Below are 18,403 nucleotides of genomic sequence, written 5' to 3'. Positions count from 1 at the left end.
ACCCAGGAATCCCCAACAACAACAGGGCAGCCACCATCCCTCAAAGCCCAGCCTTGCCCCCCATAGACGTCCAGGACCCCATCCCACAGGGTAGAGCAGCACGACCAGTGGAGATCTCAAAGGGGACACAGAGGAGAGCTGGCTGCAGGGTCAGCCATGGGGATAAGTCAGGGGAGTCCTGGGGTAGCTGGATCTTGTGGGGCACGAGCCCCCAGTCGCCCCCGGCACATGCTGCAGGCTCAGCAGCTGGGCAGTGCTGCTCCTCAGGCACTAAATCTCCATCCTCCTGGGGCACTGCACAGTGGAGGAAGCGAGGGAACCATGAGCGCTGAACCAGACACGGGAGCGAGAGAATAAATAAGGATAAGGGAAGCACAGGAGCGAGGGGGGCAGCAGATCGGTCTCCGGGGCCCAGCGGGCTCTGACATCTCCAGGCCCATAATCATATTCAGAGCAGTGCCGGGCAGAGGCAGCTCTCCTCCAGCACGGCAATAAACGAGAGCAACACTCTCAATAATTCAGCACTGGGAGAGGTGATAAAGCAGCAAAGGCACCACTGCAGGCAGCTGAGGTGGGGGGCTCCTTGCTCCCTCTTATATTTCACTGACCCAAACCGTCTCCTCTCTGTGCTCTGCAAATGCAGCTTCAGCCATGTCTTGGGGTCCCCCCAGCCTGCCAGACCTCCCCTGCTGTTGTGTGAGACAGACAGAGGGGGCAAATGCAGCAGAATGGAACTCCTCAATCACCAGCAGCCAAAATCCAGGTTGTCAGTGGGCAGGGGGGCAGAATCATCCTGGAACCAGGGCAGGGGCAGATGCACCTCCCCAGTGCTGTTCCACCCTCTGCCGCTGCAGCCCCCCAGCCCTGCACACACCCCTCAGCCCGAGGTGCCCGTGCAAACAGCACCCAGCTCCCTGTGCCACATCTCAATTCTCCCACCCAGACCAGTTGTGGGGCAGCTCAGCCGCAGGAACCCACCCTGCTGCCCTCCCCTCCGCCGCAGACACGTCTCCTCTCCGGACACACCCGTGTGGCCACAGCTCCAGCACCGCAGCCGCCGGACCGACCCGCGATTCCCGATCCCGCACGCAGTCGGACACTGGGAGGGAGCAAAGCCCTCTCCTCAGCACAGGGAGTGCTGCCAAGGCATCAGCACAGACACGAGAGCCAGAGGTGGGGGCAGCCCCGGCCCTGCAGCCCACACCACTGCTGCCAACCAGCACGTGCCCCCCAGGCTCACACCCACAGCCCAGCCTTCATCCCGTTCATGCTGGCTCCTGGTTTATGCTGCCTGCGAGCCCTGCTCCTGCCCCAGCCTTCCTGCTCCTTTGAGCAGCTCTTTATCCACATTTCCCACAGCACCTCAGGACCCTTCCAGACCACAGTCCCCTCCCAGCATGTCACTTCCAACCTTGTCCTGTAGGTGACAGGGACGGGAGTGCTACCTGCCCCAACACCTCTTTCTGCATTGGTTTGCATGGTGGCAGCTCCCAGTGCCCAGAACCACTGCCTTGGCCCTCACCACTCCTTGGTCCCACTGGCATCCCCAGTCCATGCCAGGACCCAGAACAATGGATGCACCAGCCTCCTCCTCCCCAGCCCCTCAGCTTTTTTTGCTCCTCTGCTTCACCAGCTTTGAGAGGGGAGCACAGGTTGTGCTACGCTCAGCGGGATGGACCTTGGGGGGATGTGGTGTCCCCTCTGCGACAGGATCCTCCTACTGCCGTGAAGTCCAGCAACACGAGGGTATGATGGGAAGGAGTCATTCTCATCTGCCCAGCAGACACCAGGCTGGCAGAGGGCAGCCCATCTGGCCCACCTTTCACACGCAACCTGCCTCAGCCCAGGGGACACCATGAGCTGCTGTGACACCTCCCAGCACAGGCTGCAGGACCCTGGGGGCAAACATCCCCTGTGGTGGGCAACCGCCAGGTCTGGGCCACTATAGGGCTGGGGGCTGCTGCCCCCCCAGTAAGGGCAGGGTCCCCTCAAGAGGCTTCCCCAGGGATGGCTCCCAGGAGCTGTACAGAGCATGGATGGACAGACAGACAGCAAGTCAGCACACACGGACACTCACAGACATGGCAGCCTCAGCTCTCCTCACGCAGGACTTATGTCATCGTGTCATGCCTGCGTGGGGGCTCAGGGGGTGGGGTACTGGGGCCGCTGGCAGAGGGGAGCAGGCAGCCTTCCTCCCATCCCTCCCCCAGCATGGCTCTGAGCCCACCTGCCCCTGACCACTGCTCTGCAGGCTGAGGTGCTGCCCCGTCCCGGCCAGCCTCGTGCCGAGCACCCATCACCTGCCCCTCACATGCAGGGTTTAGCGTGCAGGAGGGACCCCTGGAGCAGCCAAGGCAGAGCCCAGTACAGCCACTTGGATCCAAACACTCCGTACCTTTTATTCAGCTCAGTTCCTCCCACGGTGCTCGCGCTGGGGTCTCTAGAAAAGACGGGAAAGAGGAGGAAGAATTAAAATCAATGAACATCATCACTAACCTGTTACAGTCAATGCTGTCTGCTCATCGACTGCACAATGTTGGGATATGAGTGAGTGTTACCTCCCAGGCGCTGGGAAGCCTGTGCTGGTCAGGAGCCAGTGGCCAGGCTGGGGACTCAAGCCAGGGCAGATGAGCAGCACCAGCACCCACCAGCTCCCTGGACAGGCTCAGAACACCTGCCTCCAGCTCCATCAGTGCACCTCAAACCCAACCCAGCTCCCACAGACCACGGGCCCCTTCCTTGGCCCCCTGGACCCTGCAAGCACAGCCATAGACCTGCACACATACACGGGGTGAGACAAGGCACAGCTGGCCCCACACACATCCACGACGTGGGACAGGACACAGCCATCGTTGAAGCCATGGCTGCACAGCTGGTTTGGTGTATCCTAAACCTTCTGTCCACCCCAGCACAGTGACATGGTCCTGTGAAGAGCAATCCCTGCAGCACACAGCTCTGCTGCCGTCCTGGCTCCAGGCACTTGGAAAATTAAGCCAAATTTCAAAGAAAACTTTCTGAAAGCTGCACTTCAACTAATTAGCTTTTGCAGCATGGCCAATGCAAACGTTCATCAATCATGTCAGACCCTCAGAAATAATGAGAACGGCTGATACATCCCAGGAGTGGTTAAGGAGTGAGCGAGGACTGCGCGTGTCCATAACCACTGATTCGGTGACCTGGAAGTGCTGAGTCTCACCTGCCCAACAACTCCGTTCCCAACTGATGGAGCTGTGACACCTGGACCCCCACGCCAGGAGCAGCACCCTGAGATGAGGCAGCCCTGGGTGCTGAGTGTGGGTGCAGGGACACCAGGCCCAGATGCTGCCCCAAACCCGCGGCCGATCCCGGTGAGGGTCCGGAGGCCCAGCCACACGTGGTGGCGGCTCAGGGAGCGCAGAGCTGGTTCCCAGGCACTTGTGTTAGCAAACACGGCTCTCAGCCACGCAGCAGGATAATCAATTATGGTAATTCCTGCCTCAATGAATCAGATTCATGGAGGAGCACAGCTCATTAGGCTGGTGCTGACTTCCATTAGCACTCTTATGATAAAATCCCTCCCAAATGCTCTTGCCCAGCACGTTTTGTTTGCCAGGCTGGGAGTCTCCCCTCCCCAGCCCCAGAGGCCAGGGCAGATCCAGCTCTGCAAAACGGGTGTCCTAAAAAAGCTGTTTGGGAACTCCGTGGTTCCCAGCAGTGTGGGGACACCCCCGCAGTCGTGGGCTCAGCAGAGCCGCCTGCCTTGCAGCCACCACTCCTGAGCTCTTCCGTGGCTTCGCCAAAGCAGCGCCCACCAGGATCCCGGCTGGGACCGCGAGACGGCACAGCAGGCACAGAGCTCCAGCAGCGGGGCTGGGAGGGCTGGGAGCACAGCCTGCCTCTTCCGCAATGAATAATTGACACCGTGCGCTCCTGGGGGAGGCTCAGCGATGGGTAACGCCGCATTTCCCAAACACATTTCCCAAGGAAGGCGCCTTCTGAGAAGCTCCCCGGGGCAGCGCGGGCCCGGCAGCCGGGATGCGCCGCAGTTGGGATGTGCTGTGCTCGCTGGCACAGACAGGGAATCGCCGAGCCCAGCACCAGCCCAGGCAGAAATCTCTGGTGGTCCCGGCACTGCAGGGAGCGGGATGCTCAGCCAGGGCCTCCCTGTCCACAGGCACCGAAGTGGGAGAGGGAAACCCCTGGCAGAGCATTGATGGGAGGTGGGCAGGAGCAGCTCTGGGCGTTACTGGGGAGATCTTGCCTCAGTCCCTGCTTTCCTGGCAGAGCTCTGGGCTGACTGGCTCCAGCTGGAGCCTTGTGAAGCCTCACAGGGACCTGCTGCCAGAACAGGTGATCCCAACCCAGCTAAAACCACCCAGATCCAAATCAGGGGGGCTTCACAGGAGACACAACCCATGTCACCCAGCTGCATGGACCCCACAGATGCTGCACCCCAACACCCCCCATCCCACGCTGCACCCATGGGGCACACCCTGAGGCAGGCCTGGTTTTGATCTGCTGGGAAACTTCTTGGTAGTTTCTCAAAGTACATTTTGACCCCCCTTTCCTCCACCAAAAATCCTAAATTAATTTTGATTTTAATTAAATTCATTAGCAAAGATTATCTGGCTGAGGAAAAATAATGTCTCGCCCCTCCCCCCGCAGCCCTCTCTATTTATATCCCCATATACAGAACAGCAGCGAATATTTCTTTATGGGCCATTAAAGGTTTAATGTTTAATTTATAACCACGTTCTCCGGCGGGTGGGATGGCCAGGCACAATGTCAACACTTTTAATTAAATGAGAATTTTTATTTTTTTTTTTAACTAAGAAAGATAAAATGCCCCGTTCCCAGCAGCGTTGGAGGTGGGGGCAGGAGGGGCAGGGGCTGGGATGGGGGCTGGCTCCTGCACCACAGATCTTCGAAGATGTGCCTCCCCTCTATCCTGCTCTGCCCACGGCTGAGCCTGGGCTGTGCCACGCTGCTGGTTGAGAGTGGAGGAGATGATCATGCAGTGCCCAGAGGAGCCCAGCTCTCACGGCAGGGCTGGTGAGGGGCCATCACCAGGACAGCTCTAGGACTGGTCAGGAGAATCCTTGAACCAGTGGCTCCAGTCTGGAAAGAGCAGTCCTATCTTGGGGACGGGGATGAAACATGGCACTGCTCCCACTTTGGGAACCCCCTCCCAAATCCGGCTGTGGGGACAGGCAGGGTCCCAGCACAGGGCTGAGCACCAGCTCCAGCCGTGGACCACGGTGAGGGGCGGCTCCAAGCAGGCAGGTTCCATTAATGGACTATTTTATCTTACAGGAGAGATTAAATCTCTGCACAGAGAAGCACAAAAGCGCTGAATCAGCAGTTGGCCGGGGGTGGCAGGTTCAGCCATGAGCATTTGGCTCCAGAACAGCCCATCAGTGCTTCACCCTCCTGCAGCCGTGCTATGCTGGGCAGTGCCAGCCCCAAGCACACCCCACACACCCCGTTCCCTGCCTGGTGAGTTCCGGGATGGCCGGAGAAGCCACAGGCAGCCCCAGCCCCCTCATACTGCCTGGCAGCCCCACGCCAGCCCTGTGCCATGCTGATGGACACGAGCAAGCTGAGTGCCTGTGGCATGGGTGAGCTGCCTTCCCCCCGCCTCCCTTATCATCCTCTGCACAGCACGCACAGGTTGGCAGGAGGTGTCCTGGTGCAGCTGCAGTGCCCACAGCAGCATTGCAGAGCGCTGGGGTCCAGACTGTGAACTGGGCACAGCCTTCAGTATGTGGGTCCCCAGCCCATCCCTCCCTGGGGGCTTTGCTCCCAATACCCACCCACACCGCCACGGGGCCCCTCACAAAGCCATGTCCCTGCTCCCACAGACACGACTCTCACACCCCACACTGGCTCTCAGGCCAAGGCAGAGGCAGAGTGGCCACTCGCCCCCACGTGCCTGCACACGTGTGCACACAGGAGCAGGAGTGTGAGGCCCCGCCGTGAGGAGCCGGGGAACCGAGCAGGGATGGCACCGTGCCGCTCACTAAAAGCATGAGTGTCACTAAATCAATAATTCATTTACTTTAATGAGATAAGTACTTGGAAAACTAATTGCAAACCTGCTCCATTTACTCCAACCCGTTATAGCCTTTAATGTAAATGGCAGGAATGCTGCTGGAGGAAGGGGAAGGGCTTTGGGTGGTAGATGGTGTTGATCTTCCCCTTCTAAGAAAGAGAAATACCAGTCATCAACTGGGACACTGGAAGCTGAAGGAACTGATGGAATCACTGTGTGGAAGTGCTGGTGGCAGAATCGCTGCATGGAAGAACTGATGGTGGAGTGAGGAGAACAGCCGGCCCTCTCCCCAGGGTCACCACCCTCCCTCTGTATATGCTGCCAGTACAGAGGGGGTGTACCAAGCTGGGATGGGGCTTCACTCTTCCCCTGTGCCACAGAGCCCCAGCCGGATCCCCCCTCTGGCTGTGCCCCCGTGCAGGTGGTCACTGTAACCACTGGCGGCTCGTTATAAACTCACGGCTGCATCGCTGGCACAACATCCTGCACCGCCACCGGCAGCTGCCAACTCCTCTGCCTCAGCCGGCACTGCCCCTTCCCACCCCTCTGGCCCCTGCTAGCCCCCGTGTGCCCAGGAAGCCAGAGTGAGCAGGGGCATGCTGCCAGGCCCTGGCACTTTCCTGAAAAGGAGCTGTGGCTCCCGGCAGCGATGCTGCCGCGTTCCTGAACGGCAGCCGGAGCAGGAGCTGGGCGCCAAGGGCTCACTTCTCACTTGCTGGAGCAAATGGCAGGTCATAAAAAGGAACTGTGACAGAAGAGAAAATGTTCCAGAGTCCACAAGGACCAGTCCAGGGTAAATCCATCTGCTCAGCAATTTAGCTAGAAAATCCTTTCCAATCATCTGTGCTGTAGGTACTTCACTCCCACTGTGCGGCTCCGGGCAGGGCCCTTCCCACTCTGGTTGCTCACACAGGGGTCCTGGTGATGGGTGATCCCACAGCATCTCCACTGGGGATGCTCAGGGAGGGGGCCGCACCTCGGGGAGGGGTCACACTGCCCCTTGCAGAGGGGCTGACAGTGGCACTGGCTGCAGGGGCTCTTCCCCAAGCTGCCACCTCACTCAGAAGAGCACATCATCCTTCCCAGGTTCTGTATCCACAGCACCATTTGGGAGGGTGCCCAAATTCCATGTGGAGCTACGTGACCAGCCCTTGCACCTCCCTCGGGCAGCAGGAAGGAGTCTGCCCTGGGAGCCGTGGCCGAGGATAATCCCGCCTGGCTGAGGACTCCACAGCTCAGCCCTGCACTGCCACCGCAGAGATCTCCCTGCAGGCACCCCGGTGAATCCCACCTCAGCCACTCCTGCTTCACAGAAAATCAATGGCAAGCATCTCAATTAATCACACCGGGGGCAAATTGATTAGGAGCCTAAATAAGGTCAACATGGTTGTCTGCTTATAGGGTAGGACCCTTTAATCATCATTTTATCTGCAATGGGCTGCGGAACCGACAATCACAGCAGCTCAGGAGCACGGAGGCATCTGCACTGATCTGCAGCTGTGAGGGCCAGTGGCACCAGAGCCACAGCTCTGCATAAGGAGCTGCATTCCAGCATGTGGCAGCCTAAGGGCACAGGCAGCTGGGAGCCCCAAGTGGGGACAGTGGGAGCCTCAAGTGGGGACAGCAGGAGCCCCGAGCGGTGACCCCACGGCCACTGAGCCCAGCTGTCACCTCCATCTCCAAGGAAGACAAAAGCAGCAAAGCACTGCTCTGGGTGCAGCCCTCTGACCCCAAACCAACAGCTCATGCTGGGGGGTTGATTAGCCCCATCCTTAGACTGCACACCTGAAAATAGCATTAGTGGTCACAAAGGCACCAAACCTCTGCCACAGCTCAGCTATAGTTCTCCTCCCAGCTGCCTTCGGCATCTGGAAGCCCCCTAGGATGTGTCTCCTCCCAAAGCACTGTGCCCTTGTCCCTTCGTGACCTGCCGTTCTCAGCACAGGGAGCAGATGCTGCTCTGGAGCCAAAGGGTTTCACAGCCAACTCTGTCCATTCCAGAGCAGAGTATTCCATATGGTTCCACACCCCCAACAGGCACTCTGCATGGCAGGTGGTGTCATGGGCTGGTGTTGGGACCCCTCAGGTGCCCCAGGGAGCTCTCTGGTAGGCACAGCCATCTGCCAGGCCTCCCCAGTCCAGGGGGACCCACTGCCTCACACTGCCTGCCACTCTGCTCATCCCAGGGGCTGGAGGGGACAGACCAATGCTGGCAAGGGGCTACAGGGCTCTCCAGTCCCTACTACCAGGACTGCTGGCATGGTTTGATGGCAGAGTGTGGGACAGAACACAACCTGGGGCCAGCACAGCTCATCCTCCCTGCAGGTCATGGGGCAGCCAAACACTGCACCCCCAAAAGCACCAGGTGATTCCTTCCCACTCTGGTTTGGAGAGCAAACAGTCCCCCGAGGCAGTGTGGGCACAGCACGATGCCCTGGCAAAGCAGTCCTGCAGTGTGCCCTGCAAAGGCGCATGTGCTCAGCTCCTGACAGGCTGGGAACACCGTTCCCTTCGCCAACAGATTTTCCAGTTGGAAGTGAAATCAGTTCAATGGATATTGTACTCCACTGGTACTTGGCGAAGAGCAGCCCACGTCCCTGCCTATTTGCAAGCCATGGCTGGGCTGGGTGGGAGACAGAGCTTCGACTGTTCCTCTGGTCCCCATAACCCCTGTGTGCTGCCCACAGTCCCTCCGGCGCCGTCCGCCCCTCACCTCGCCCGCCCAGCACTGCCCCAGCCACCCACCGCCCCTTTTGGTGTAAATACAGGTTTAAATATTATAATTTGGTTTAATATTTAATATAGTCAGGTTAAATAAGCATTCCCAGCCCCATAAATAATCATTAACGGAGGGTTCTAATTGTGCTGTTGGGATCTGGCTTCATGACTTATTTAGCGGGCAGACGCTCTTCCCCTCTGCGCTCCCCACACACCGTAAATTAACCTGCGGCCCAACCTCTCAGCAAGAACCTGGTGGGACGTGGCACAAGGAGACAGATCTGCCCTGGGATGGCACTGGGATGTGGAGCCAGAGAAATGGCTGAGATGAAGTCAGTGGGGACAGGGGGACTAGAGCGGTTGGAGAAACCTGCAGGAACGCCAAGCAGGCGAGTGAGACCAGACTGTGGGAGAAGATCCACGGACATTGAGGTGTCTTTGGCTCTGGACATGTGTGTGCAGGGTGAGCCCCGAGCAGAGGTAGGTGACCCATGGGTGAGGGGCTGCCAGGCATGGGGTCCCCACTCACCCTTGCTGCTCCCAGGCTGCATCAGCAGAGACACAGGGACACAAAACACGTCCAAGCAAGCAGAGGGCAGGAGAGGCTTTTATCCTAACCACAAACCTACTACGAAATTGATTGGAAACAATAGCACAAAAAGAAACAAACCCCAAAGCACGGAACCCAGCGCGTGGGGAACTGGCCAGGGGCGAGCATTCTGAAAGCGCCGCGCGGAGACACGAGGACGAGCAAAGTGCAGGAAAACCTCTGTGTGTCTCCCCCTCAAGGGATGTGCTTATGTGGTGCTGTAAAAAAAAGGTCTGGGTTTTCTTTCTGTAGCTTAATTTCATCTTGAAATGAAAAACTACAAGAGTAAATGGAAAGATCCCCCTCTCCACTGAGTTTGCCTGCAGCTGGATCCGCGGGTGCCCTCAGCTCTGTGCCTGGGCCGGGAGCAGCTCTGCGTGCCCAGCTCCAGTGGACACACTGTGCACTCCAGGAGGAGCGGGGATGCCAGCCCAAGGGAAACCTGCACATGTCCTGCTCCCCAGACACCTCGGGGTGCTCCTGCTCCTGTTGGCCCACCCAGGGCTCCCTGCTGATGCCATCAGGATGGTCATACTCAGGGTCTGTCCCCAAAGGGTGTCCCACACCCTCTGGCTGTGAAACACAGAGGGACCCTCAGGAGGTTTCCCATCCCACTGAGAGATGCAGCAGAGGGGACATGCAGGACCCAGAGGTGACAGCCTGTGGCACGTGTGCTCCAGGCCCTGCTCATCCTGAGACACGGGTGCCCCAAACAGTGCCACCCCTGACTCTGGGCTGCAGCTCTATGGAAAACGGCCTATTTTATCTTTATTTGTCAGGATTTATATAAAAAGGAGATAGTTCAGCTCTAAATGTAATGAGTTGGAAGAACAGCCCTCCAGTGGCTTCCTCAGCTAACACAGCATCAATAGCATCGATCGCTAAAATTAACTGATAACCCTGGCTTGGCGTGGCAGGGGAGCTCTTCCCTGCTCCGGGTCCCCAAACCACCCCAGCACTGGGACCTCAAACCACCCCAGCACACAGTCCCAAACCACCCCAGCACCGAGACCCCAAACCACCCCAGATCACAGTCCCAAACCACCCCAGCACACAGCCCCAAACCACCCCCTCTACCCTGCCCATGGTCAGCAGGGGGTTGGCCTCCAAAGAGGCACAGGGACACGTCTCTGTGTCCTCAAGAGGAGAGAAGGTGAGAGCTGCCAGTCTGCAGGGATACCCTGGGATCACCAGGACAAGTAACATCAGCACAGCACTCTGTCCTGCTGTCCTTACTGACCTTCCCAGGATGGGAACAAAAACCCAAGAGAGAAGAAAATGATCAAACATGAGTCTGCAGTTAGGGAGGGAGAGTTATTCAGCCTGTTGGAAATGAGTCTGACTTAACAGAGAAGAAATAAAGTATTTTAAAATTAACGATACAAATGTTAGCCCCATCACAGGGATATTAAACCCTGAGGTTATTTTCTGACCTTCTGCAGAGCTCCTTCCCTCCCCATCCCTGGAGCACGGCGAGCACAGACACCACAGACACAGTGCTCCCTAGGGAAGCTGCAGCTCCAGAGAACAGGAACCCCCTCCTCACAGCCTGCTTGGCACAGGTAGGGACTGTGGGGCACCTTGGGCACACATCCCCTTGGCCAGGCAAGCAGAGGGCACTGGGCACAACCTGGCTGGTTCTGTGGTGGAACAGCATCACGTGGCCCCTCCAGCACTGAAAACGCCCTCACAGAACCTATCCGGGAGCAGAGAAACACACACTGTTCCTGTAAAAGTGATTTCAAAGCCCCAAAGACTCATCCTGATGCTGGCAGGGACTCTGCTGGAATCTGACACTGGAAACAGGATCAGTGCATGGAATATGGTGCTTCGCAACAGAGGGCACTGCAGCAAGCAAGCAGTGGCTCTGCTGCCACAGTGAGGGGCACAGTGATCTTGCTCCTGCATCCCCTTGCCCCAGCAAAAACCATTCCTGACCCATTCCACAGGAGCCAGAGCGATGTGTGGCTGCCCCAGAGCTGAGGGGCTCACAAAGCACGTGTGTACACGCGTGTGAGGGGCAGGAGCACATGTGCCCGGACAGGGCAGTGTGTATGGCACAGCAGAGCAGAGTTATTTGTAAATAATCCTTAATTAATGAGATTCCCGAGCCTGGATGGCTCAGTGGATTCCAGGCAGGGACAACGGCAATCTCCATTCTTCCACTTCTCAATTACGGCTTTGGGGAGGGAAGCAGGAACTGGCCAGGGTGAATTAGAGAGACTTTTGTCACGTTTAATATCACTTCATTTTGCAGACTGCTGACGCAGCGGGATTTCACAGCTCGGAATTTATGGCTCTTTTGAGAGACATGCGCAAAAAAAGGGGAAAAAATACCCTGCCATCAGCACAAAACCCTCAACCCTGCTGGGAAGGAGCTGGGGTCTGGGGGACCCCTCAGGGACCCCAAGGGGAGCAGAGCTCAGCAGGGCTGGAGCCACAGCACCTGGCTCCTCAGCTTCAGGTGAGCACACGAAGGGGTCCTGGGCATCCAGAAGTGCCCTTGGCTGGGGTGCCCATGTCCCCCAGGTCCCTGCCCACCGCGCTCCCACCCACAGCTCCTGAGGAGCAGCCATGCTGGCAGTGCCGGGGCCGGTGCTACACAGTGTTATTCAGCCCCGAGGGGGTTTTATGCAAAATGACACACAATATAAATGACTGTTGTAAACAGAGAGTTTAATAAAGGGCTGTGTGCGAATTTTACAGCCTCCCCAAGGATAATTAAAATTATTTATCTACTTACCTAGCTCGCCGCTGGAGCAGTCTATTAATTATTATCTATTACACAGGGCCTGCTTTGCATGCTGCCGGAGCACCGCCTGCCACCGGCACGCACACGGACGCACTGCAGCACCGGGCGGGCCGCGGGCCACGCCACCGCCACCCTGGGCTGCCCCCGGGGCGCTCCAGGCCCCTCACAAACCCTCTGGGAGCACCAGGTGCTCACGATCAGGTGTTTCTCCACCAACTTGTGGCAAGGGAGACCCTGCTGGGTTTTATGAAGCTCCCCAGAGCCAGGAACAGAGCAGAGTGCCAGGCGCAGGGTGAGACGATGCCCTCCCAGCCTGGCTCCAGCACTGGACAGCCACAGGCACCAGGGATGGTGGAGGGAGATGCCACCAGTATCCCGATTGTACAGCCCCTTGAGGGCCAGCAGTCCCCAAGAGAGTGCAGAGGAGCACTGAGGGGCTTTGCAGGGTGCCCAAACACGGCACGGTGGGCACTCAGGGGAGGCAGTGGTGCACCAGGCCTGCCCAGCGCTGCAGCGGCCGCCCCACAGGCTGGCACAGCACTACCTGCTCCTCTCCATCTATTGGTGTGACAGAGCAACCTTCGGCACGGAGGCTCCAGGATCCCCCGGCTCATCTCTGCACATAAAGAGACCTCGGGGGGCTCTGCTGTGCTGATACTTAATGTTGCTTTATTAGGTTAATAAACCCAGCGATGCTGCCAGAATCTCTGAACCGGCAGCAAGCCCTCCCTGCTGCAGGAGAAGCCAGAGTGGGGAGAACCACCAGGGCACGGGCTGTCAGCACAGCTCCCACAGCCTGGCTGGCACCGAGAGCCCTTGGCGAGGCACAGCCCTGCAGCCTAAGGGGCCTGGAGCAACTTGTTGGGAGCAGAGGATCCAGCTGCTCCCTGCTACCACGGGCACTGCGAGCTGTCAGCTCCGCCAGCACACCATTAATCACCGCTGCAATTGCTCTCCCTGCCCGCCTTGCCCAGTCCCAGCAATGCCCTCGGCAACCCCAGCACCAGCGTGAGTGGGGCTGCTGTGGCACCCAGTGCTGTTGCCAGCACCAGCCCCGCTGAGACCCTCTGGACAGGCCCCAGGACATGTTGTGACGGGCTGTCCAGGACCACCTGCAGTCACCGGGGATGTGTTGGGACAGGTTGTGTCCTTGGGCATGGCGCAGCCAGTGGGACCTTCCCTCCTGGCTGACCAAGTTCCAGCGGGTCCAAGTCCTGGTATTGAGGTCCTGGCTGGTGGCACAGGGCAGGATGGCCCTGGAGGCTGGTGGCAGCTCAGGAGAGGAGCCTGCTGTCCTCTAGCAGCTGCCAAGGCACGAGGGCTGTACTAGCTGCATGAGAGTGGCTCTGCCATTAGGAGCTGGAGCCCCTCAGCAGCCTGCTGGGGTATTCTCCTCTCCCTCAGCCCTGCAGGTCCCAGCTCGCGGTCGCATCAGCTTCTCTTTGATCCCACACAGTTACACTTCACCAGTCTCACAATCTAATAAAAGCCGCGTGATCAAATTCCAGGTCACGACTCAAGGAAAGAGACCCCTCCAGCCGAGAGCTCCAACCCAATTACAGTGTGCCCAGAGCTCCTGGCAGCCGCCTGCCATGCACGGGCCTCGGGGCCCCGGCGCAATAAGCAAGATGCAGAAATGTTAATGGAGGTGTTTAAAGGCCGTGCTGGGGGATTCTGGTCAATATGGGCACTCGGCAAGGGGGGCTGCTGCTCGTGCTCAGCTGCCAGCAGCACCAAAACGGCAGCTCTCAGCTCTGCATCCATCTAGGATGGGCTTCTGGGGAAAAAGCTCAGTGTCTCCTCCTAAAACCCTTGGAAACGGAGGGAGACAAGGAGGGGAACAAAGAGCCAGACTGCTGGGGTCCTTGGCCCCGGGTCTGCTCTCCTGCCCACTCTCAGGGCTGCTGGTGCCTGGACAAACCTCCCCATAGGAGAGGGCTTGGTGACAGCCACCACACAAGGGGTGAGGTCCTGGGCACAGGTAACCCCAGTGAGCTGCAAGCAAGCCATAGCCACCCACATGCCCCAGTGCAGACACGCACATTCCAGATGTTAAATACCAAATAAAATCACCATAACTGAGCCAGGATCAAATCTAGATGTTTAGCACCAGGGTTGGGTGTCACCAGCTCCCTGCAATGTGGCCACCAGCACTGATCCATCGATGCAAATCCCCTGAGGGGAAGGGGCAGAGCTTGAGTGGCACACTGGAAGGGATCACAGGGACAGCATCACAGGGACAGGCAGGGGCTGGGGCACCAAGGAGCCCAGGACTGGGGACAGAGACCTTGGGGCTAGCAAGGCAGACTGGGTTCGCAGGGGAGACAAGACCCCAGGAAGTTAGTTGGGGGCCTGCTCTGAGGTGGGCAGTTGCAGCAGGTCCCAAATGCTGCCAACAACCCTGCCAACAGAGCGGGCACCAGCCAGGCTGCTGGAGCAACAAAATGCCACCAGGCTAACCAGGCTCTGCCACTTCATGGCTCAGGAGGGGCCCATTCCTGCCACCCCCAGGCAGAAGCCACTGCCTCAAGAGAGAGCCTGAGCCACGGGGCTGAGGACAGTAGGGCAGGAGCCAGGGCTACCATTGTCCCTAGGCAGAGTCAGAAGGCACCACAGCTGGAATCTGTACTGATGCTCCTGCCCCAGCACCACTGCAGGGAGCAGAGAAGGGCAGCAGCCCTTGGAAAGCCCCCCCGTGTCCCCACCTCACTGGGGGTCATCCTGCCCTTGCCAGAACCAGAGCAAGCAGGGCTCATCCCCCTGCTCTGCCACCATCTCCTCTGTGCCTGTTCCAGCCCCAGCCTCCGGGACATTCATTGTTTGTTCCCCAAGCCCCAGTGGCAGCGGGGCCCCTCACACTCCATTTCGGCAGAGCTCGCGCCGCAGTTCCGTCGAGCTTGCAGAAACAGCAGCCTCTGAGGAGGAACCCACCCCGGCCACGCTCGCTCGGGATGATGGACGATTATGGACCATCTGCACTTCCAGGAGGGGATGGATTTATGGGCGGCACAGACAGCTCGCAGAGTGTCCATTACTATAACTCACTGGCCTCTCCAGAGCCGCGGTGATCGGCCCCGCCGCCGCCGCCGCGGGGAAGTCCAGGGTAAGCGCTGGCAGGGAGGAAAATCAATTCTGTTTTCTTGATACAGCACTGGCAGCAGGAAGGGGGCAGCCAGGGGTCCCCAGGCAGTGCAGGGCAGGGGGCTCTGCTGGCACAGCACAGCATCAAGGACCCGGGCCTGAGCACACTGATCCTGCCTGGCCCCCCCAGCGCTGTCAGGGAACGGTTGGGACGCAGGGTCCCACAGAGGGAGGGATGCTCCGCTCCTGTTCCCAGTGACCACGAGGCTCAGAGCACATGGTCAGGTCCTGCAGCCCTTTGGTGACCCAGCCCCACCAAGGAGGATGCAGCCGGGATACCTGAGCGTGAAGCACGTGCCCCCTCCACACCCAGTGCCCACCTGGGCACGAGCCTGGCACACTGAGCTGCAGCTCAGAAGAAAAAAACCCTGCAAAACCTGTATCCAACAAGAAAAGCAATTTCCCAAACTGGTTTTTACATCTGCAGAGCAGCTCTCCACCAGGAGTTGGGCAGAGAGGTGGGTATTTCCATCCTGGCTACGCTGCCCATGATCAACACTGTTCCCCAACACCTGCCCAGGTTCACTCCAACAGCCCCAGCCCTCTCCTCACTGCCCCTGGGCCCATGCCAGGAGCTGGGAATGGCACAGCAGCCCCACTCTGTTCCCCCTTCCTGGCACCCACCGCTTCCACTGGGAAGAGGTCACTAGCAGCAGGACCAAGCACTGGCCAGCACGTCCCAGGAGCGAGTGGGTAGAAGGAGGCAGCAGATGGGACCTCTGAGCACGGAGAGCCTAGAGATACACGTTGAATAACAATGGTGAATTCCCCTGAGCTCTGGTGTTTTTAATGCTGGATTAGGCTGTCAGGCAGCAATTAAATGGGGTAATAAAAAGCTAAGTGCTCGTATTTCAATGTTCCTGCCTCCCACGCAGCAGGGACAACTGGGGCAGGGGGCTGCTCTGCTCCCCCCCGGGGTCCAGCCTAGGGTTTTCAAGGAAGAGTGGAGGAACTTTTCAAAGGAGGTTTGCACACAGTTTACACAGGATCTGCCAAACAGGGGATTACGGGGCATAAACCTGTGCAAACCTTGTCCTGCAGCCTCTGACCACAGGGGTTTGAACTCAATGCTCCTCACGCTGTCTGGGGTAGCTCTTTGGAGACATGGGGGGACCCAAGACATGGGGGGATCCCTGCTAAGCTGCAGCCTCCCTGCAGTGTGATGGGGAGGGGGGGTTTCCCCCTGAAGCATTGCTGCTCTGATCCCCAGACGTGCTCCAGGGTAGCCCGACAGGCACCACCGGGCACCTCCTGATCCAACACTGCCACAGGCCTGAGCACCCACACAAGGCTGGGGAAGGGAAGAGACCCTTAAACACCATTCCAAACATGGAAACACCTCCAAAGACACTTTCCTATCACAGCTTCATAATTTGCCTCTTGTTCTCAAAACCAATATATTTAAGAGGTGTTTTGTGCTGACAAACACAACAGCAGGAGATGCCCCTGCAACACCAGTAGCACCCCAAGTTCCTCTCTTCACCCCTGCACTCCCCCAGTGCTCCCAGCATGGCCAGGGCTGCAGGGCTCAGCCCACCCCTGCCTTCCAGGCCCCCAGGCCACGGTCACCAGGACAGCTTGGCCACTCTGCCGCTGGTACCAGTGGTGAACTCCTGGCAACCCACAGTCAGAGAAATGATGGTGAGGAAACACAGGGCACATGAGGGACTTGCCCACAGTAACACCCAGCTCAGCCCCAAGCCTCAGCATCTGAGGAACCTGAGCCTTTCAGGGCCAGAGACTCTAGGAACCCTGCAGGGGACATGCCAAATAACCATGGCCATCTCACAGCTGGGAATTGTACTCCAAGCACAGACCATGGCAGCCAGGCTCCTGATTTGAAGGTGTCCCAGGCAGGGCTCGGGGCTTCCGGCAGCCCCTGACCCCTTCCCTCTGCCCCAGGCAGGGTCTGCCAAGACAGCCCCAGCACCGAGATGCTCCAACCTGCCTGCGCTGCCTCTCCCGTGGGATGTGTGTCTGGGAGCAGGGCCAGCTTGGCCCATCCCACCTCCCCTCTCTCCCAAGACCCAGAAGCATCCCCATAGGTGCTTCCCCTTCCCACCCCATCCCGCCGGATCTGATGCAATGAACTCCTGCGCTTTTCTAACCTCGTTGTGCAGCTCCTGGTTGGGGCCCGGCTTTATCAGTTTTTATCCCGTGTAATATTCATCACGCTGGTTTATTTATGGGCCCCCTCTTCGGGAAGGTATTTTTCAGGCCTGGTGAATAAAACATAAGGCTGTGCGGGTTGTCAGAGGGAATGCGGCTCCTCTGATGTCAGCCTGACTAACGGCCTTTAGTTTTCTCCAACGACTGCACTTTGAGAGAAATTTATTTGTATTTGGGTTCTCGTTGGTCGGTGAGATGTGAATTCTTTTCCCTTCAGAATAAATGAGGCTTCAGTTCCACAGCAAGGGGTGGGAGTGGGACGAGCGGGTACAGACCCTTGGCCCTGGGGACAGTACAGGAGCAGGACCCCAGAGCGCATGGCCTCTCCAGGACACCTCCGGCAGCCACCCCCCAGGCAGGAGAGCAGGACAGGCTGGGCAAGGCTGAAGCAGCCAGTTCAGCTCTTAGCACTGCCCCTGCCATGGGGACAGTCCCTCGTCTGGACCCCAGATCCCTTCCCTACGGCACCTCTGCACACAGGACTCCCCTCCTCTGGGGACCCTCCTCCCCCGAGCTCTGCACCCAGCACTCAGTGCTGCCCAGGCTCAATGCAAACATCAAACAGCACCATTAGCTCCTTTACTGCAGCAGCATCTCTGCCCTGGAGTTTGGAAGCACACATTCCCTCTCCTCGCAGGGATCCCCCTCAGCCTCCCTCCCCCTCCAGGGGCTCTCTGCCCACCCAGGGCTCTCCAGACACCAGCACCCATCAGGCAGGAGCTCCACATCCCTGGTGCTGCCAGAGCCCAGGCAGGACACACAGGGAAAGGCTCCTGCCTTGGTCATGTGTTCAGAAAAACAGGTTTGCCATTTGAAAAGATGATTCCCTGGATGGGAATGATTCCCTGCTGTGCGCAGGGACCACAGGCACACACCTGTGGAGCAGGTAAACCCCTCCACGCCAGCCACCACGAGCTCCCCATGCTCAGGCGACGCCTTGAGCTCATGATGCTGCGTGTCCTGGCAGGAGGGAGCAGGGCTGGTCCCACCAGGATGTGCACTC

The 18,403-nt window shown here is 58.6% G+C and overlaps 1 protein-coding gene across 1 annotated transcript in view; it reads right to left on the bottom strand.

Annotated features, from left to right (window-relative positions):
- Positions 1-18,403, bottom strand: part of RBFOX3 (RNA binding fox-1 homolog 3) — a 77,194-nt gene that overhangs the window by 26,933 nt on the left and 31,858 nt on the right. The window contains exon 2 of the mRNA XM_029960122.1: positions 2,396-2,440. The gene's annotated coding sequence lies outside the window, so the exon portion shown is untranslated. The remainder of the gene's footprint in view (positions 1-2,395; positions 2,441-18,403) is intronic.

The sequence above is a fragment of the Manacus vitellinus genome, unplaced genomic scaffold (genome assembly GCF_001715985.3).
Source record: "Manacus vitellinus isolate BGI_N305 unplaced genomic scaffold, ASM171598v3 scaffold_24_pilon, whole genome shotgun sequence".
Lineage (NCBI taxonomy): Eukaryota > Metazoa > Chordata > Aves > Passeriformes > Pipridae > Manacus > Manacus vitellinus.
This window is presented reverse-complemented; position numbering and strand designations above follow the sequence as displayed.